General features: G+C 33.6%; 1 protein-coding gene across 11 annotated transcripts in view; it reads left to right on the top strand.

The window, feature by feature from the left end:
- The first annotated feature begins 1,371 nt into the window (after positions 1-1,371).
- The window catches only part of LOC118744184 (PH and SEC7 domain-containing protein), a 77,530-nt gene continuing 56,003 nt past the window's right edge, over positions 1,372-22,898 (top strand). For 8 of the 11 annotated variants that reach the window (XM_036477000.1, XM_036476996.1, XM_036476998.1 and 5 more), the window contains exons 1-2: positions 1,372-1,576; positions 2,779-4,175. The gene's annotated coding sequence lies outside the window, so the exon portion shown is untranslated. The remainder of the gene's footprint in view (positions 1,577-2,778; positions 4,176-22,898) is intronic. The other 3 variants (XM_036476992.1, XM_036476990.1, XM_036476989.1) reach the window with 3 other exon arrangements.

The raw sequence follows: 22,898 nt of genomic DNA, 5'->3' as shown, positions 1-22,898 counted from the left end.
ATGAAAGAGTTTGAATTTCACTTTGCAGTAGACATACACCGATGCGATTGCTGCAATTCGTTATTTTATTTGACTTTGGTTGCCTTAGAAACACACCTTCACGTCTGCCTTCGAATGTCGGGGCTATCGCTGCTCCCCATTTTGCCGACTGGTTATGTAAGTATGTAAGTACATATACAAAAATCAATAAACATTAAATAAACAGATGTTTGATCTGAAAGAGTCCAACCTTACTTTAGTTGGAGGCACACTCAAAACTTGAAATGCGCCGAACTCTTGAAAAACCTGGTGTGGAGTTCTACTCCAAATCAAACTGGTATTAAACTGGTTCGGAAGTAGAAATTTTTACTACAAGGTGTGCAAACATACAAATGTTTAAGTACGCATGTGTATATGAAATATGTGTAAGCTCCTAAATACGCTATACTTCATAAAAGCGACGCCATCAGAGCATACTAATTTCAAACCGGGATCTTGTTACAAGCTGAGAAATAACAACTGCCCACACGGCATACATTCCAATGGCTGTTAAGAGACAACTGAAAAAGTATAGGAAATAACTGTGGAACATTCTAGAATTGAAACAACTATGTAAGAAATTGATAAACAAAACCTGAGAATAGAAAAGATAATAAGTAATGGAAAACCCCAGGAAAAGAATGGGAAAGCAACAACACCCACCTGCGATAAGACAATTCAGCAAAAATTCGGTGAGAATCAGAAGACTTCAATGGAAAATGAAGACTCACTTTATGTAAGTAAATACATCGACAGGGAAGAGACAACCATACATATGAATGTACACATGTATAAAACTCGATTTGAACTATAGATACAGGTTACAGTTCGTATAACGCTTCAAAGACTCAAACAAGGCTTTTGAGGTGCCATAACATAAAGTGTTTAAGAAATATGTACCTGTGCATGTATTACATATGGGCATACAATACATACATATGTATGTATGTTGGTGTATCATAGACTTCCAATTGCTTGAAAGAAGTTAGCTTTCTTCGCTATTTACATATAAAACACACTGTCACTGTCCGCTCTTTTATCATTCTTTGGAAACTGTTCCCTAAGAGAACACTTAGACAACAACCACCCGTACAAACAGTTCAAATTGATAGTTCCCACTATTTGAGCCAAACAGCTCCATTCAGCACATATTTGTTATGAACTTGTGTTCTCTAGATTACTCATTGCTGCTCACTGAACAATTTTGAATTGTATGGAATTGGGGACTCCATTGTGCTATCAACTCTTACACACTCGCTCTTTCTCGCGACGGCACATGCCACCTTCGTGTAGTTTACACTTGTAAGCAAATACCTGCTTTTGGAGTTCATGGGATATGATTTGAATGTTTCGATTTTAGTTCGTTTTCAGATATCGTTGCAGCTGGTTTTGTACCGGACGTTAAGACCATTTCCGTTCTTGTATATGGGAATAATAGATTTATGTGGGAGAGATAAATGCTGCTTTGAAATGTTCGCTTCGTTTGAAATTAATTTCCTGCAAAAAGGCAGCAGCAGAATCATCAAAAAATCAACGTAATTATCTAAACAATAAAATGGTAATGATAAAGTTAAAAACTTGAATATGTGTACAAGCCGTGAATGAAAAAATCGTATGTACATATATACTGAGTATGTATGTATGTATGTATAATATTTATGTACCTATGCATATATATATTTGGATATATGTAATGAGGCATAAAAGTAGTACATACTCGCTTAAGTTCAAAATAATTATCAAATATTGCAAATCAAATCAGCAAATCACTATAACTACAAAATAGTGACCAGAGTAGCACAACGGCGAAAGCAACAACAACCACATAGAGAAAAGTAAGAACCGGTTTTCAACCACACATAAAAATTCCCCTGATGGTCAGATTCCGTCAGTAAGGCACAACAGCAACAATACAAATAACTGCCGGAGCGGTGGAAAGGCAGCAACGGCAATAACGATAAATCCTGAACAGCAAAACGACAGCAGCAAACAACTGGACAACATCGTATCGCAGTTAATACACGTACATAAGTACGTACATACGTAATGCAAAAAATTGGTGCCAAAACAACAAACCTGGCAATTGCAGCAGCATGGAAAAGAAGAGAAGAATAAAAAAATCGACAAAGGCATATGGCTGTGCCAATAGCTAGCAGCAAAAGTATGCGCTCTCGTCAGAAGCAAATCTGATGTGCTGGACCAGGCAAAGTCGTTGTAGCTGTCGCTGTCGCTGTAGATCTAGTTGTGACTGCAGAAGACTGCAGAGTCGCAGTCCAATCAATTGGCTAAGCCCAGCAATAGCGAGCTATTCAACCAACACATATGTATCAAGCAAAGAAGGCAAATACAGCATATTTATTATGGCATAACTCGGCTGTTCTAAATGTGTATTGGCCAAAGTGCTTGTTGTAATTTTAAATTGCTGCTGCTACTTGCTACTGTTTTGTTGTTTTAGGAATTGTTGCTATTTGGATATGTTGTCAAACGTTCTTTTCGACCAAAATTGAACCATAGGTGGCTTATAGCCATTCGATAATTGCAGCAAGACATATCTCGCATGACCCAAATGAGCGCAATCCGCTCCGTAATAGCCAACAGCATTTTATTCATACATACATACATACATACATACATATTTACATACATACATACATATGTATGTATGAATATCGCAGTTTTCGTTTAAAGACTAAAGCGGAAAATCCTGCTTTAGTAATGTACATTTAATCTTAATATGATATTCTTTCTCATTTTTTACAGAATTTCACTTTGGCATCCAAATTCTTCGAGGGCCGCCCATCGAAAATAACACCATATGTATGTATGCATGTTCGTTGATTCTGATGAATCTATAGCACCAAAAACCTCAACAACGAATGATATTATACAGAGAGTAACTAAAAAGTAATCATATACAAATTACCATAAAGGAATCATGCAAAAGTAAAAGAGAATAGTGATAACAGTGTTAGTGCTAGTGCACGCTCGTGTCTCCTTCCGACAACGAAGCATAAGTTCGTATGTATGTAAATATGTATGTACATATGAATGGATGTAAAGAAAGTAACCCGTTGAAAAAGAAAATTTCTAAATCCAGTGTGGAAGCTTTAACCGATAAATGTGAGGGAATCAAAAAATTCCAAACGAAGTAACGCTGTGCTTGAAACAAGGCGAATACTTGTACCAACTGCCAATAGCTAAAGGCAAACCGGATCGGACCGGACCGGATATGTGTGAAGTGTAAACAGGGAATTGCGACAAAATAATGCTAACGCCTTTTTATACAACATATGTACATATTTCAGTTTAAATTATTTTTCGAAAGTGAGAAATAAGTGTGCTGTTGTGATTTAGAAAATGTGTGCAAAAATGTCTAGTGAAGAAGGTTTGTATGTATGTACATATGTATGTATGTATGTGTTGAAACCGACTAACAGTTAAAATCAACGAAATTCATTACATAGCAGACGCGTAAATGAAATAACACTAAGAACGGAATAAGATCAATAAGCACAGAAAAAATGTCCTTTTATACATAGTTCCCAAAGCTAAGAGTGTCGGTGTACACATAGTGATAGTGGTAGAGAGAGCTTTATCGCAAAAGTTTCTCGGTTTCACATAAAACGAGCTCGCATTCCAGATTTTCTTTACATTTCAAATCGTTCTCCTTTACTGATTCCTTTATTTCATTTTCCGCCCACGAAGGGTGGCTTCGTATGCCCTCCTAACACTTTAACCCGCGAGAAATAATATATGTACATATAGACATATACTTATACAAGTGGTTGTGCGTGTGCGTTAGCAGCACCCGAAAAAGAATCGAAATGCAAAATATCTACGTAAAGCATTCAAGGAACGTAATAGAACTCAACGAACTTCTTCACTAACCTTTCCGGTGCCTTTAGTACACCGCTGCAACCATATTTCGTCTACATAATATGTACATAACATCAGTAGTGATTCTCTTTCGCAGAAGCCAGATAGGCGAAGATAAATTCGCGCAGTAAACGAATATGGTGGAAAACTAAATACCTACATACATTCACAGCAAAAGCTAACAGTATACAAACACTCGAAAGTATAAAGGAATACCAACAAAATAATAGAACATTAAGGTGCTCTCAGTACATTGGAATGATGCAGTTGTGTCTGAAAAGGTCAGTATCCTGGTAATGTTTTTCTATCTGCGTCTACAGCATTAGAACATAAAATATCTACTCCCTTAAGTATGTATGTAAATATACATATGTATGTATTTATATGGCTATATGGCAGTGCTACAAAAAAGCATAAAGTAGAAATACCTGGGAAGTTATGTATATTTTCTGGTAGGTCTTTTCGATTAAAACCAGAATCGAAATATGAAATTTGCCTAACATCCCTAAAATCTTGATTTACCGCTAAAACCGGGTTTTCGTACTTTTGCGCACTTATAAGCCTGTGACTTAGTTCATTATGAACCGAGTTTCGGTTTATTCTCGGGTTTAAAAAGAAGAAACTTTGGCCTTTCGAACAATATATATGTGAATAAAGAAACGTTAAGAGATCTGTGTGTATTTACCCAGCAAACACATTTTTTTTTTTACTTTTTTCACCTTTTTCAACTTTTGCATACAATTGTCTATATCTATTATATATCTATATCGGTAAATCAAGATTTTGGGGTCTCGGCAGCCAGTTCGAAAACGCCCTATCTCAGAAAAGTTTTCAGGAACGCCCTATTTCAGAATTTTGTTGAAGAACGCCCTATTTCAGCTGCCGATTCAAAAGCGCCCCATCTCAGCACATTTTCAATGTATTTTCAGCTGAGATAGGGCGTTTTTGATAATGATGATAATATAATTTGCGTTAATTTTTGATAATTGGTTTTGCGAATGGTGCTATTTTCTTCAATACAAAAAAAAAAAGGAAAATGCGTGACACCGTCAGGAAAAAAATTATCAAAAATCAATGCGATTTATTAGCCAATTGAAACTTGTTTTTTATTCAGCTAAAATTGAATGGGCTATAAACTGCATGCTTAGATTTTTTTCCAGACAATTTTAGTGTTCTTAGATTCTGAACTGCATTTTTATAAAAAAAATAAATAAATTTAAACAAACAAACGAATAATATCCGAAACTGGTCAAAATATCGTGAGCCTATCATTTTTCACATGACTATACGTAGTATTTATGCAACTGTAACGGTGGCTTATCTAAATTTGTAGATAGTAATAGGTACTTATTAATAAAAACTGACTTTCAGTAAGCAAAATTTATACTGTTCAAGTTTAAGTGTTTAGTTAAGAGTTTTCAAATATGTAGCAATGTTATCTTACGAGAAAAAGAGGAATCTTAATGAAGATCTGTGCCCGTTTACGACACGGACCTCTGGAAATTCATTTCACAAAACGTATGTAGATAGTCATGTTTTGACCAGATATCCTGAAAATCAGTTAAGACATGACTGGGTTATTCTAGTTTCGAAGAAACTTGCATTAAAAATCTTATCTTTTGAAAAAGTTGATTGTTTTTTTGAAAATACTCGAAGATCTCTAAATTGTACATTCATCTAGCATAAACGGTATATGGTACGTGAGAAAACAGTAATTTTTAAGGTGGATATAGTCCAACCTTTCACAATATCCGCTCAAGAGCTTTATTAGTCGTAGTCTAAAACGCAATAACCACTCAAAATTGTTGCCGTTTCATGGTGAAGGGCATTTAATATCACGCTTTTAAAATAAAGCTTTCTTAACCCATTCAGTACAAAAATTCAACCACTGACTCTAAAAATATTAAAATACGTAGTTCGAATTGCTCATTTCAAAAATCAGATCCAAAATGGCGACCAACTTAAAAAAAATGATTGGATTTGTTTGAAACTCTTAACCGCCATTTTGAATTTTGAAAATCTGACATCAGATTCGTAATCAGCAACCCCAGAAACCCACTGGAAGCGTGTTTTAACCCTTGACAATGTTTAAAACGTTCAGTATCAACGTTTTAATTTTAGAACTTTTTTTTTATTTCATCGCCATATTGGATCCGCCATTTTGAATAAAAAAAAATTGTCTTCAGATTCGTAATCGGCGACCACAAAAACTCTCGAGTGCCGGGTTTCGAACAAATCCAATAATTTTTTTTTAATGGACCGCCATTTTGGATGCGCCATTTTGAATTTCGAAAAAATTACTTCAGATACCTAATTAGCAACCCCAGAGACCCCCTGGTAACAAGTTCCAACCCATGACAATGCGTAAATCGTTCAGTATCAACGTTTTAATTTTACTAGTCTCTTTTCGAGAGGATATTTTCGGGCACTAGGCCCATTCTAACTGCGCAAAACAGGTATGTAATTAAGGGAATGTTCCCCAATAATACCAGATAATTATATATAAAAAACAAATTTTTAACTGCATTTTAACATGTCAAGAAAATAAAAAAATTTAGAACATCAGCGTTTTTATAAAAAACCGACCAGCGCGACCTCTAAAAAACTTTTTTTTTTAAATAAAAAAACACGTTTCTCATTTTTTATCACAAATAACAATAATATGAGGTAGCTTTTATGGATTTCCAAAAAAAAGTTAAAAAGTATAAGAGACTTGATATTTAATACTAGAATACGCCTGATTTGTCTTCATTTTCCACATTTATGTTTATTATACTTTTTATGCGGTCGAATAATAACAAATGTCAGTATGAATTTAAAAAAAACACGTACAAACATACGTATATATGTATGTATCTACATAATGCAAGTTTCTGCTCAAAAACATTTTCGTTGTCAAGGAAGAGTTTTAAAAAAAAAAATTCAATGCCAGCGGTGACTATTTTCAAGGTGATTTCGTGCTCAATTGTGTCGAAGCGAAGATAGTACTGCTCGTGGATGTGGAGGAAGCTACATTGAAGGCCTCTGTCTGATTTTTAATTTCCCACTTTTGCTAATGGAACTAAACTTATTTGTAAATGAAAATAAAGTTATGCATTTTTATTTATTGAAAATTGCTGTTTCTTTCCGAGCACAGCACTACTTTGAAATTTTAGTCAAGCGCCATAATAAGATATTAAAGCAGGTATTTTATTAAGTACATATGTATGTATGTACTGAGATGGCGTGTTGTTACCTTTATATGGATGTGAAAAATTGTACATATGTATGTAGCTTGGCGCGTCATAAATGCATATGTATGTACACTTATGGTCAAAATAATACGACCAAAATTCAGAATGATATTGTTTGCAACTTATGTTTATTTATTTATTTTTTAATATAGTTCCATCCATAACAGAAACCACACAAATAGAAATTGCAAAACTTATACAAAATTTTATCAAATTTCAAGAAATTGTAAAATTTCATACTCTTTAGAAAATGTTCAAGTTTAGTACATATCATATAATAAAGTGCAAGTTTCAATTCGTTAAAAATTTGTTGAGCATTTTTTGTCGAGGTTGTTTCCCATTTTCTTCGATACAAAAACAAATGTTGATGTCTAAATGAATGAGCTACAAAATGCATGCTTGCACATTTTCAAAAAATAAATAAACAGTTTGAAATTTTGATGACCATTTCTTTAAATTTGATTAATTTTTTGTGTACTTTGTGTAAAGCTGGATCTCCACTTTTTATATCAGAATCTCATTTTTGTGAAAAGTGCAGGCATTGAATATAAGATATGTATGTATGTAACATGTAAAAATAAATAAATAAACATAAGTTGCAAACAATATCTATTATTTTGACCGTAAGTGTATGTAGGTAAGTGTCCACATTCAAATTGTTTGGACAAGTATACAATTGTATGTTGGTTCTTTATACGTATGTATGTATGTGTGTACATTAGTGTAGTTCTTAATTATCGATCTAGCTTTTTCAAGCATTTGTAATTATCCTTTGGGAGATACCTGAAAATGTACCTTAAATGTGTACCCTTAAATATTGTCATTCGGCTAGTAAATTACATTCCTCCTCATAAGTTTTTGTTTGAATAAAATTCAATGACAGTGGTATCTGCCCCATGAACGTACATATCGTCGCTGCGCCAACAAAAACAGTTATGTGATTTTTTTGTAAATTTTGTTTATTGTATATTTTATTAACACTATCTATTGCCCACATTAATGCATTTACCGTTCTCTTATATATCTTTTGGTTTAGAAGTGACCAAACACAGCTATGTGACCTCAGTACTAGAAATCAAGGAATGAAACCGAAACCCAAACCGAAACCGTAACCGTTTAAAACCGTTTCGTTTTTCAAAACCGAAACCGAAACCGTAACCGTTATCTTAACCTGAAAAGGAACGATACCGAAACCATTTCAATCACAAGTTTCAATCGGTTTCCAGAAATTTACAAAAATAATAAATCAAAAATTTCTTTGAAATAAATGATTTATTTAACCAAAATAACAATTATATTTTAGTTTTCATACACCTTTAGTTTTACAGCAAAAAGGAAACATTTAAGTGAATCTGGTGATGACGTTGTTGCTGTGTATCTGTGTAGTTTTCAGCGAAAACTGGTTTTCGTTTGACAGATTTTACATGGACGAAAACACAAGTTTTAGGTCGAAAACCAGTTTTAGCAACGAAAACATGTTTCCGATGTCGGTCAGAACATGGTATAAGTGAAAAACAAGAACAACGTGAATCAGCTGTTTCTCGACTTGTGGGCACGAAATGTGGTTTTTGCGTTCCCGTACTTCTGGACTTTGTTCCATTTTTGAAAAAAAAAAATGTTTCTCTTATTCTCTAATTACCAAATCCGGTCCGGATTGTTAGGGAAAGAACCTAGTGTTGATATTATCAGTGAACTGTAATTTTCAATTTTCTTTCCTCAACCTTTAAGAAATTGTGATTTAAATAATATCAACAAAATTTCTGTGAAAAACCGAAACCGGAACGAAACCGAAACCAAAACCGAAATAAATTTTGAAGAACGAAACCAAAACCGAAACCGAAACACTTGGCAAAACCGAAACCCAAACCGGAACGTTATTTTGAATCGGTTTCATTCCTTGCTAGAAATACTCTGAAAAAAAAAAACGGTAAACGCTTATTTCCTTATAACTGTTTTTGATCGCAGGCGAATTGGATGAGTGTGCTTTGATTTCGATGTAAAAAATAATTATAAACCAATTAAAACATACATACATACATACATACATATGTATGTATGCACCACTTACTTACACTAGATAGGTTATACTATTTTATTTGATCGCATGTGTATACACAAAGATTTCCATTCGTGTTATGATAATCTGCCTCGACAAATACTTAGTTTTACATATTTATGCATTTATTACTATGTTATGCAAATTTGCTTAATGTATACAAATGTGAAAGCATTTAATAAAAATTAAATTATATTTATATTGAAATTATTTCTTGTATATACGAGCTATCGTATCAGAAGAGAATCAGAGTTTTCTGATCGAAAAATATTGATTTTCAAGAAAAGTAGTTTTTCCCCTTATAAAATACATTGAAAACTTTGAGCGCTTTGGGCGACCTCTAAATATTTTTTGATTTGAAATTAAAAAATAGGGGTATATTTTTCTCGACATAGAAAAATCCTAAGGGGTGAGAGCATTAAAATTTCGACTTTACTCTTTTTGGACCACCCTAATGTACATACATATTTATTTGCCACAAACAAATGAATTTTTCTTTAATATTTTTATGTATTGCCCGAGTGACATTGGGCCTAAATATTCGTGGATGAAAAATTATCAGCGTTTTCAAAAAAAAAAATTCTTATAATAAGAGCCACCCTAATGTATGTACAACCGAATAAAGAAATGTACTCATATTTATTGGAAGTTTCAGGTATTTATTTTTCAACCTCTTTAAAATACCGTCTGGTCTTAGCTGCAGGTTCTTATGAACCTCATTTAGAAAATCACACAAATTGTGTACGTATTCGTTAAGACAAGTACCTATGTATGTATTTTTATATGCACACATGTTAACACAAATACCTGAAAAGCTATGTATGTACAGTACTTATCGGAATTAATCACCTTCAAATATGTATATGTGTATGGAAATCGACGCTGATATACATACACATATCGTCGCCTGCGTAAAAGATTGTCGTAAGCGCAATTTTGACGATTTTTAGTTCTCGATGCAGTTATATATTTAGAAATAAGGTCTTTCGATTGGTGTTATCAGTTTTTAGATATCTCCTTTATTTTCAGAGATATTCACTAAATTTTTTTCGATAAGCTAGTAAAAATTTAGTTAGTGTTCCAGTCATATTAAACTAATCAATATCTTAAAACTGTCGTTATCCATTTTTTTTAATCTCCTTTAGTTTCCGAGATATTGAGTAAAAAGTGTCGTTAATTTGGTATACATTTTGATCACATTTTGTCGTATTTCATACAAAGTGGCTGCCAAATCGTGGCGAAATGACGCTTACGACAAAATTTTACCAAAGAAAATCTTTCATAAACTCAAAATTAATTAGCAATAAACATTAAATAATTTAAGAATTTTGTGAACTAGTAACATTTTCAGAGACTGGAGAAAATCTATCTTCGCGTTTTTGAGAAATTGCATTCCAAACTTCAATCGCGATTTTCCACAACCTGCCGAAATTAACATATATATGCACGTATATATGGCTATGTATGCACGGTTGCCACTTGTTAAAAAAATAACCAACCGAATTCTGAAAAAAAAACCAAATTAAAAAAAAACAAATTTGTTATCCACTTACATACCTCTTACAAAAACCAAAACTTATTACAAAAAAAAAATATCAACCATTTTATTGAGCTTGAGGCCGATTTTTTCAATCAAAATTTTGTGGAAAAACATTAATTTACATACATTTTGGTAGAAGTTATAGCTGCTATTTCGGAAAACAAAAATTATTGAAATAGTAATGCTTTCAATAACATATTTACTTTTTATATGTGCATGTAAAACCCGTTACATTAAAATAGGAATTTGAAAAATACATTTATTCATTTTTGGCATTCAGTACCTATGCAATAATACTTTTATTAAAGAAAAAATTTGCTAATTTCTAATTAAACAAAAAAAAAACAACCCAACCCGAGAAAAAACTACGAAAAACAGAAAAAAACAACCCAACCAGAGAAAAAACTACGAAATAACCAAAAAGAAAAAATAAAAGAAAACAACCATTATCTGCTGTTTTTTTTTTATTATAGCCTAGCTGGTTACACAACAAAGACCATATACATTATTATTTCAAACTTTGTATAAAAATTCTGCAGTTTGACAAAAATTTCAAAATTTTTAATGCGAGTCTTTAGAAAAATCTTGGTATGCAGTTTTCAGTCCATTAAATTTTAGTATACAAAGCCCATTCAATTTTAGTATTGCAAGGTTGAAGCTTTTAAATAACGCCCTTGATTGCTGGTATTTTTTTTACTGCAGTGTCTTCCATATAACAGAAAATTGTCGAACATACTTTATACGGGAAATATGCGAAATATCTTCAACTTTGAAACTTGAAACACCAAATAAATCTAGATTTCTATCTTTGTTAAAAAATTATAAAAATTCAGCAAATTTTCACCAAAATTTAAAAATTTTTAATCAAAATTTTTAGAAAAAACCTTGGTATGCAGTTTTTTAGCTCATTTAAACCTTGTCTTATGAAGTGCGAGTTTCAAGCTGCTGAAAAAATTCCGTTGATTTTTGGCAATTTTTTCGCTGGCAGTGTCCTCCATATGAAAGAAAATTGTCAAACATGCTTTGTATGGGGAAAACGTCAAACACCTTCATCCCAAAAACTTGCACTTCATTGAACTAGATTAAATGGGCTACAAATCTGCTTACCAAGATTTTTTTTTTGATTTTGATTAAAAATTCGAAAATTTGCTGACTTTTTATAATTTTTGTACAAAGTTTGAAATGTAAATTTACATATATGGTGTTTGTTGTCGAACCAGCTAGACTATAACAAAAAAAAAAAACATTAAATAAACAAAAGACAAATAACCAAAACTGGTCAAAATATCGCACTCCTATTATTTTATGGACAACTGAAAATTTGTGCAAGTGTTAAACGCTCGACTCAGCTGGTTTCTGAGATTCCTCCCATGCATAGAATAAGTGCCAGAATCTGGGTTGTTAATTTTACAATGGCATGCTTAGCCAAACGTTCTCTGTTCCCTCTATGCCCTTTCAATCTTACATACATACATATGTTCAAAGTCAACAGTGCCGATACATGTGTTTCTGCTTTCGAATCTGAACCGATCGAAGCGCCGTGTTGGCAAGTTTGCGCAGTCATACCAGAAAACACACATACATACTTATGTAAATAGGATAGGTACGAAATGATTTGAGAAGCTGCTTTTAGTAGCGAATTTGGTCTAAAATATATACATCGCACCTTTAATAACAAAGAGAATTTATTCAAATTTTAGGGTTCGTATGGAAAAAAACAATTAATGTTTGGCCTTTTTATACGACACAACAATCAGTATTGTAGTAAAACCAAGAGTCATGGAAATTCTAAAGCAAATTTTGTTCAAACTTAATTCATTTTATGATAAAAAATTAAATCAGACTATGGAATTTACACACGGACTAATATGAGAAGTTTGCAGTTAATTATAAAAAGTATTTGCAAATTTTGTTAAGTAACTGTCAGAGGAATACTTTTCATAAATTGAATTAAGTCTGAAAATCAAAAAATAGAAGAAAATATCTTTAGGAAATCTTATAGATTTATTTCGCATTACTTAGTTCACTTGAATGTGAAATATTATCGTAGCTCTATCCTGAATAGAGTCGGGGGAATACCGAACTTGATCATTTTATTAGTATCATTCCCGCAGTCGGGTCTATGCATCACTCCCCAAAAACTCTTTGGGAATGTTGTATGCGAAAATTTTGAATTATTAAAGGTAGTACACGGTAACGAGCAAAACTGGTCGAATTGGGATTTTTTTTATAAATATTCTAAATCTTTTTAAAATATATATTTTTTTCTTATAAAAATATTGTTCATGCCATGTATTTATAACCACAAACATACTGATCAAAGTTTCAATCTTTACCTTTTCTTCTTTATTGGCGCTGTAACCGCCTAAGCGATTTTGGTCGACTCCAAAACAGCACGCCAGCCATTTCTCTTCTTGTCCAACTGACGCCTATTGAAAAGCTAACTGATGACAAGTCCTTCTCCACCTGGTCTTTCCAACGCAGAAGAGGCCTTCCACTTCTTCTATTACCAGCATCGCGGCCCGCGTTGAATACTTTCAGAGCAGCAGAAACGACAGAGAATAGAGAGGACAGAAATGGTCTATTCGAAAGACATGGCCAAGCCAGCGGAGCCGTTGAATTTTAATTCTCTGCACTATGTCTATGTCGTTGTAAAGCTCATATAGCTCATCGTTAAATCGTTTGCGGTATTCTCCATCGCCAACGCGTATAACTCCAAGAGCCGCTTCATCGGATGTTTTCATTATCCATGCCTCCGCGCCATACACCAGCACAGGCATGATGAGTCACTTATAGAGTGTGATCTTTGTACGACGAGAGAGAAGTTTACTTCTCAATTGCCTACTGAGTCCAAAGTAGCACTCGTTGGCAAAAGTGATTCTCAGTTGGATTTCTAGGCTGACATTATTATTGATGTTAATGCTGGTTCCTAAATAGACGAAGTCGTCTCTATCTAATCCCGAGAAGACATAACAGACGTAGCCCTTGTTTTTACCGATAATATCGATATCGTCGGCATACGCTCTTGTAAACCTTTGTCTCTGAGCGGTTAAGTTCTGCGGTCCTTATTATCTTCTCGAACATCAGATTAAAGAAATCACATGGAAGGGAGTCACCTTATCTGAAACCTCGTTTGGTATCAAACGGCTCGGAGAGGTCCTTCCCAATTCTGGCAGAGCTGATGGTATTGCTCAACGTAATTTTACCCAGCCGAATTAGTTTCGCAGGGATACCAAATTCAGACATCGAGGCATAAAGACAACTTCTTTTCGTGCTGTCGAAAGTGGCTTTGAAATCGACAAATAAATGGTGCGTCTCGATCCAATTCTCGCGGGATCTATGGTGGATTTGCCAGGTCTAATATTACACTGATAAGGTCCAATCAGTTCGTTTTCAATCTTTATAGAAAACTTTAAAAAATGCTTAAAATTTTCATAAAGATTTCAAATATGTAATTTGAATTTTAAAAATTTAAAATTCGAATTTTTAAAACAAACTGATCCCCAGTTTCACCAATCAATTTAAAAATTCATCAGACATTTAAAATGATAAAATATTCGGAACAAAATCGTGTCATTTCGAATTTAAACAGGCTGGCGCAAACAGGCTTCGTTTATTAAACTTTTAGTTGATTTTGTATATTTTTTTGTGAATGGTCTGACTCATTTTCTTCCATAAAATGTTCATGTTTATATGGAAGAAACTGCAATAGACCGCCAGGAAAAAAACTATTAAAAAATAAACTAGCAATTTTTTGTACTAAAATTTTATGGGCTATAGTCCTACACATTTTCTTAAAATTCACATCAAAAAGTTTAAAGTTTTTATAAAATTTGTTGAATTCTTCAAAATTTTGTATAAAATTTGAAACTTCGATTAATATGGTTGTGGTTATTAGCTTGCACAATATTTGTATAAAATATCTAACATGATATTTATTACGCTTGGTTTCTGTATTTTGAGTGTATTTTTTGCTTGAGAAACCGATGAAAATCATCGAAAGTCTAACTAAAACAAAAAAAAAAAACAATCCGACACTATATTAGAGAGACAAATAATGTGTGTAAAGTCGGAGAGATTGTCATTTCATTACCGGATGAAAGAAATTGAAACTTACAGTTAAAATTTGTAACAATACAAAAATGGAATTAAAATGGCAATTACTAGTTACAAAACTTCTAAGTTTAATTCAACCTTGTTTATGGAACACAATTTATACATACACATGTATTTTGTCAAACGTTTGGCCACACCCTGTGGGGAAAATCTCTAGTTCTGAACTGGGACGCTTCTAGTACATTTAGACCCAGTACTGGTTCGCGATAAATCTCTTTTGCATGCAAGCAACTGGCGAATTTAACATGGCGATGTCCTAGGAAGTGTCAATTGCCTCCCGCTACATCCCTTTTTCGATAGTTCCGAACTAGTCCTAAATTCTATAGTTCCGAACCAGTTCTAAAATCGACAGACGAAAGAAAAAAGTATCATGATTTTTCAATCTTTTCGGTTATTCCGTGTGCGATTTTACATTATTTTCAAAGAAACGTTTTTTTCAATTTGAAATTAAATTTGTTTGAATGATTGTAAGAAATGTACGTTTACATACCTTGCTGTAGCTGACTTTGCAGAGGTGCTCGCTGTTATTGGTTAGATTCCAGATGGCCCCAAGATGTTAATATGTTAACACAAAGCTTAGTTTTGTATTACCAAACTATGAAATAGCATCTGCGAAGCACAGAATAGAAGCGTATTTGAACGAAAAAGCCGCCGAACACATATCTATGTAAAGTAAACAAGCCCCCCGCTGCATCCCTTATTCGATAGTTCCGAAATAATTCTAAATTCGACAAATAGGATCTTGTGCGTTCTGCATCCCTTTTTCTATAGTTCCGAACCATTTCTAAATTCGTCACTTTGGATATAGATTTGTAGTGAAAAAAACTGAAAAAATTAGTTTCTTAAAAGTACCACTTTTCGCCGATTTTGGACTGGTGGGGATCTAGTTCCTATCGGACTAGTTCCTTCTTGGGGATAACGACCTAGTACGGAACTAGAAATTTGATTCACTAGTCCGCGGTTTCCCTGCAGGGCGGCTCTGCTGACATACCCACACATACATATGTGCATAGGTATATCTTTACGAACTTTTCATGAGTGTGTCCTTCAGTCCTTGCTGCGACCGTTTAAAAATAAAAGTGATTTCAGCCCAAAACATCCGTAACTTGCGTTTGTGTATATGCACTCGTTAAAGCGTGTCGATTATACGCAACTGGGGGACTTTTACTAGAACATTTACTATTCGTCTACCAAGCATATACAAAACAAAAATCAATAATAAAACTCATTGCGAACATTGAAAATAGCAAAAACTATTCGAAGTTGGTTGTGCAACCTTCCTTTATGTACCTCTCTCACACCGTACACAGAAGTATGTACTTATCCTGGCCTGAAAACACTCCCAACATTTTCAACGTACATACAATACACAGATGCACAAGTACGTGCATATGCAAACATAAGAATTTACGCGACCTGATTTATTTGTATTGCTGTTGAAAGGAAAGCGGTTGATCAGAAAAAAACAAGATCAAAGATAAGATATGTAGATATTGGAGCACAAAAAAAAGACTGGACAAGTTTGTATTTGAAAAATTACAAAATGCTCAGAATGAAAGGAAAAATTGACTTGTTCATGGCTGCCTTTCTGTCTAAAATTTAGATAGCTCAATGAAATTTGGTATGTGGATTGCCCTTGAAGCGAGGTACATATGTATGTACATACATTGGTATTAAAATGTGGGGAATCGGATCAAAATCACGCCCACCTCCAATATCTTCTTCTTTATTGGCGCTGTACCGCCTAAGCAATTTTTGCGGAGTCCAAAATAGACCAACTGACACCAATTGGTGAAGCTCCCGCGTTGAACGTTTTCAGGCGTGCGTCGCGTCCATTAGTACGACGTGACCAAGCCAGCGTAGCCGCTGAATTTTGATTCGCTGCACTATGTCTGTAAAGCTATCATTTAACTCAACTTTAAATCGTCTGCGGCATTCGCCATCTCCAACGTGTACAGGTCCGTAAATCTTTCGCAGAATCTTTCTCTCGAAAACTCCAAGAGCCGCTTCATCAGATGTTTTCATTGTCCGTACCTCGTCGGCATAAGCCAGCACGGGCATTATAGTGCGTGATAAATAGGGTGGTCCAAAAATGTGTGTGAAAAAGTAAAGTCGGAATTTTTATGCTATCACCCCCTAGGATTGTTCTATACCGAAAAAAATATAACTTATTTTTTTTTTTTTTTGAAATCAAAAAATATTTAGAGGTCGCTCAAAGCGCCTAAAGTTTTCCATGGTATTTTATATGGGGAAAAAAATAACTTTTCGTAGAAATGGTGTAGCATAGTTAAAAATCAATATTTTTCTACCAAAATACTAATACCCAATTGTTCCTTTAACCATTTTTTGTTTGCACTATAATTTATAGGTCCGCCAAAAATCCACAAAAACCCCGAAAAAATCGTTAGTATTAAAAAATGGTGTATATTATTGATTATTGAAAGTCTCCTGAAAAGAACCAGAGTTTTTGGATCGAAAAATATTGACTTTCAAGAATTCTATACCATTTCTACGAAAAAATTTATTTGTCATAGGTAAAACGAGTAATTTCCCCGGTTTTCGAAGTTTGCCTCCGAAATCGAGATATCGGCCTTCGAAGTTCGAAACAGGACCTTTGGTAAAAAATTATATTTAAATATTGCATATAAATAACTTAAAAACTAAAAATATAGGCGTAGTCGTCCTTTTGTTCTTATTTAAATGGTATATAACATTTTTGTGCAAACTTATACTACAGAGAGTGATCGGACATAAAAAAAATTTGTGTGGTAGAATCTGGAAAAAAATGTGGTAGATTTCAAAAAAATTTGGTAGATCTCAGGTTTTGGATCAAACTTTGTACAAAAATTAAAAAAATTCTGCAATGTTTCACCTAAATTGCAAAAAATTTAATTAGAATCTAAAAAAAATTAATTTTAGTATAATAAAGTGAAAGATTGAAGTTGCTAAAAATTGCGTTGAGTTTTGGCAATTTTTTTCCTTGACAATGTAAAGCAGTTCCTTCCATATGAAGATATTTTTCGAACATATTTTAAAAGATTTCTGCAACCTTGCGGAGTGCTGCCAGCTTTTCTTTTTATCACATCACGATGTAGCGAATAAATGTGGCACATTCCAGAAACCACTACTTGCGATTTGCCGATTTTGACAATTCTCAAGTAAAAGTAAACAACGCTTTAGAAACTTTAAATGCACTGAAATTTGCTAATACTTTCACAAAAATCGCCGTTTTTTAACATTTTCGCTATTAATTCTTTTTATAAATTATATATTTTGCAATTTAACTCAATAAAACCACGTTTCCTGTCTAAAAATTGAATATTGAGAAAATTTACTATTTTACCGTTTATTTTATCCGCCCATTCTGCCTGTTATTGGTGTTTAGTATTGGACAATGTTTGCTCTTAAAATTAAGAAAATTATGTCGACCAAAAATAAAAATACTCAAAAAACGCGAATATGTGGTAGATTTCAGACCTTGTGTGGTAGATGCTCAAACAAGTGGCAGATCTACCACAATGTGGTAGAAGTCCGATCACTGATTACAGCCGCTATATGGGGCCAAAGTTCAGGTCTTCGAAAAATTTAATTCCTTATATTTCAAACAATTTTGAAATGTATATCGTTGTAAAGGTGATTAAACCCCCTTTCTTTCGATGTGCATATTTGTATACCTTGTGAATAAAAATTTTGAGAATAAACACTTAAAAGGAAAAAATAACTTTCTTTTATCAAAAAATATTTTAAACAAAAAATACTCACCGATTTTTAAAAAATTGGCATCGGTGTTAAGGCGATTAGTTAGTAATTTTTTTGTTTAAAATATTTTTTTTTCCTTTAAATGTGTTTTTTCTAAAATTTTTATATACGAAGTATACAAATATGCATATCACAAGAAAGGGAGTTAAATCACCTGTACGACGATGCGAATCTTTTAAAACCCAGTTCAAAATTTTCTGAAATATTAAGTTTTTAATTTTTCGAAGATCTGACCTTTGACCTGTTCTAGCACCTGTAATATAAGTTTTCACAAAAAAAGTTATATATCATATAAATAAGAGAAAAAGGCGGACCACATCTGTATTTGTACTTTTTTTGCTTTTTACATTCCATTTTTTTACCAAAGGCTCAATTTCGAACTTCGAAGGCCCATATCTCGATTTCGGAGGCTAACTTCGAAAAACGGAGAACTTACTTTTTTTACTTACGACTCAATCTCTTAAAAAAGTTGGTTTGGTCGAATACCCGGCCGAGTGCTGTACAGTGTTATTGTACGACAAAAGAGCACTTTACTTCTCAATTGCCTACTCAGTCCAATGTAGCACTTGTTGACGAGAGAGTTTCTCTGTTGGATTCCGATGCTGACGTTATTACCGGTATTAATAGGTCCCTTATATAAACTGAATTCTTGACTTTCTCGAAATTATAACGCGCGAATGCGCTGACTGCTTGTTTGATGACAGGATATACTTGGTTTTGTCCTCGTTTCCCACCAGACCCATTCGCTTTGCTTCTTTATCTAATCCCGTGAAGCCAGAACAGACAAAGCCCTTGTGTTTACCGATAATATCGTTGTCGTCGGTATACGCCAGCAATTGTACGTTCTTGAAAAGTATTGTGTTAAAGGCCCTACACACGCATTGATTTATCCGCTAGAAGTTGGTGGTAAATAAGCCGTGTGCAGGCAAGTTGGCAAACCTTCGTCAAGTTATTCGCTAGGTTGGAGAAAAATCAAAAATTTTTGATTTTTGGGCTGGTTGGTAGACTTGTTGCTCTGTGTGTAGACAAGTTGGCCACCTAAAATGCGATTTCATTTTTTAAAGGCATGTGTTTTCTGGTTCGTTTCGCTAGTGAAAATGCGTATAATTTATGAAAACGGGAGCCGTAGCAATAACAAATACATAGCAATAGCATAGCTTAAAAGTTTACCAGTCCTGTTGTGTTGTTCACAGTTCAAAAACTGTCACTCAAATGAAATCGGCCAACTGGTTGGTGCGTTTGTAGGGAATTTCGTTAAGTAGGTTGGTCAACTGGTTTACCGATGCATCAACGCGTGTGTAGGGCCTTTAAGAGCGATTCAGTTCTGCGGCTGTTATTTTATTCTCCAACATCAGATTAAAGAAATTACATGAAAGGGACCTCGTTTGGTATCAAACGGCTTGGAGAGGTCTTTCTCAATTCTGACGTAGCTGGTGGTATTGCTCAACATTATTTTAGCAGCCGTATTGGTTTCGCGGCGATTCTTTTCGTAATATCGAAAGCGGCTTTGAAATCGGCAACAGACTTGCCCATTTATATGTGGCAAAATGCATGGCGCAAAATACTTATTTATTTATTTTTTAACTTGAAAAGTCGAATCAATTAAAATCGCCCGCTTCTTAACTTCTTAATTTGGAAATGAAGTAAAATAATAGAATAATATTTAGGAAGTGTTTTAACTTATGTACATACATATGTAGGCCAATATGTATGTACTAATAGGGTCACTATGCGTTTTGGTTTCAGTTAAATACTATATCCAAAAAATCCGCATTTCGAATTTGCCAATTGTTTTCACACACATGTACATATGTATGCATGTACATTGTAGTATGTTTATTCGATAACCAGAAGAAATTTACACTATCTGTTGTATGCTTTTGCTTTGCAACTCGAATTTACCAATAATTGCTAAAGGATTGCACAGACGTCAGCATACACGCCTAGTTAGTTTTTATTTTTAGACGCAGCACCATGCATTTGATGCTTCGCAAGTTTTCCTTTGGCTTTGCTGTTTATAGCATGTTCTCTTTATATTTGATTTATATTATCATTAGAACATTTGCAGGATTTGTGTTTTGCGTATGTAAAATACTAAAAAGTTTTAGCCATTTAATGCTGGTAGATGTTCATTAATTCCAAATTTTGTTCGTAATAAAGTACGTACGTTTGTATAAACATATGTACATGTCTATCTGCAATTTTCGCAAAAACTAGAGCTGTAGAAAACCGTATGTATTCGTTACTGAGTAACGGGTACAACCCCTGACTCGAGGTACCGAATCGTTACTAACATAATAATCTCGTTACTCGCATGTTCCGTATATGCACCATTAACGTGAATCAATACAGCACAACATCTTGTAGGGGAACGAAACAGTTGTTCGTATCGATACTACAGTGTGTTGCGGGTATAATTCGTTGCGCAAGATTCGTTGAGATGGTTCGTGTGAGGTACAAGTGCTTGCATCAAAAGTAACGAGTAAAGTAACGATACGAAAGATACGGGTGTTGATTGGATTAGTAACGAATACATACGAGTATCGAAATTTTCGTTAATTTTTCAGCTCTAACAAAAACTAGTTTCTGATTTTAGAACCCATCTGGGTCTTAACTGTCAGCATGCGTGTTAATTCTAACTTTGCAATCCAATAGCAAAATTCTACTTACAAACTATTTATAAGGTTAGCATCATTGATGAAACTTTAGTCTTAGGTATAATTTTATTTTATAAGTTAATTTTTGTGAAAATTCCAAGTATTGAATATAAGCCCCCGATCGTTACATTGTAAAGTGCATCATGCTCCATATAAAAAAAGAACGGTTCTCGTTTCCTAAGTAAATCATAAAAATATATTTCATTCCTTAGTAAGACGGCTATGAAATTACCCTTAAAAATCATACATTTCATTTAAGGTACCCAATAAATATCTTTGTTAGATCTCAATTTGAGATGCATTTGAGAATCAGTCCATTTCTAAAATCTCAAACAAAATCTTTAACGCAAATCTCTAACTTCAAGGGTCAGTTCCTGCGTAATTAGTCTCAAAATATGTACAGACATATACAGTGACGAACAAAAGTTTTACAAAAATATGGTTCATTCTACACAAAAAAAAACAACATAAAAATAAAATATCTAAACTTTGTGCAAAACGCAGAAAAATTTTATAAATTTGCACACTATTTTGCAACTTACTATTCAGATTTTTTAGAAAAACTTTTATTATGCAGTTTCATAGCCCATTCAATTCTACAAAGTGCAAGTTTGAAGTTGCTAGAAAATCGCATTGATTTTTGTTAATTTTTTAGTGGAAGGTATTGCTCATTTTCCCCATACAAAAAATATTTGTCGAACATACTTTGTATGAAAGAACCTTCGTGAAAAAAACTGCCAAAAATCTACGCGATTTTCCAGCAACTTCAAAGTTGCACTTGGTTTTACTAACATAGAAAGTTGCAAATTTATTTAATATTTTTATGTTTTTTGGTGTAGAATGAACTATGTTTTTGTAAAAAAATATCGAAAAAAAATTACAATAAAAAACTTTGCATATCGCACACCGTCTTCAAAAGAGTCACAACTCAAAATTTGGCAATTTTGAGATTATGCGCTAAAAATGTACACAGAAAGCTGGAGCAAATTTTTGTTATAATTTGTTAAAAAAAACCTAAGGTAAAGTCGCCCTTGCCTATATGATTATCATGTGCTAAGAAATAGTTTTTCGCATTTTCTGACAAACGTATTATTTTGAGTTGTGACTCTTTTGAAGACGGTGTACGATATATTGCGAAAAATTCACTGCCAATACTCTTGTTCGTCACCGTATATGTATGTAGTACATATTTTGAGACTAATTACGCAGGAATTAACCTAAGAAGATAGAGATTTGCGTTAAAGTTTTTGTTCTAAATATAAATATAATATAAATTAATAATTTCGTTACTTATGCAAATTAAGGTAATTTCGTAAAAGAAGTTCTATGAAATTGGGGGTAATTAATAACATTTCCTAACGCTATTTTTCCACAATTGGCTTTTTTCATGAGACATCCTAATGTGCATAAATACATATGCAGGTATATGTACATATCTATTTTGTTCATATGTATACAAATTCTCTAGGAACGCAATGAGTTTTCGTGCTGGTTAATTTTATCCTCAATTCACCTGCACAGAATCAACTGCCCTGTATTGACGAAGAAACTGGGTTACCTATGTACATGATATAAACAAAGAAAAGTCATTCTTGTCGCTTTAGATTTGAAGCAAAGCCACCAAGACGTCGCGCAGATCTAAA

This window comes from Rhagoletis pomonella, unplaced genomic scaffold (assembly GCF_013731165.1).
Source record: "Rhagoletis pomonella isolate Grant_MI unplaced genomic scaffold, Rhpom_1.0 Rhpom_scaffold_00008, whole genome shotgun sequence".
Taxonomy (NCBI): domain Eukaryota; kingdom Metazoa; phylum Arthropoda; class Insecta; order Diptera; family Tephritidae; genus Rhagoletis; species Rhagoletis pomonella.
Note: the sequence above shows the minus strand (reverse complement) of the source record. Positions and strands in the feature narration are given on the sequence as shown.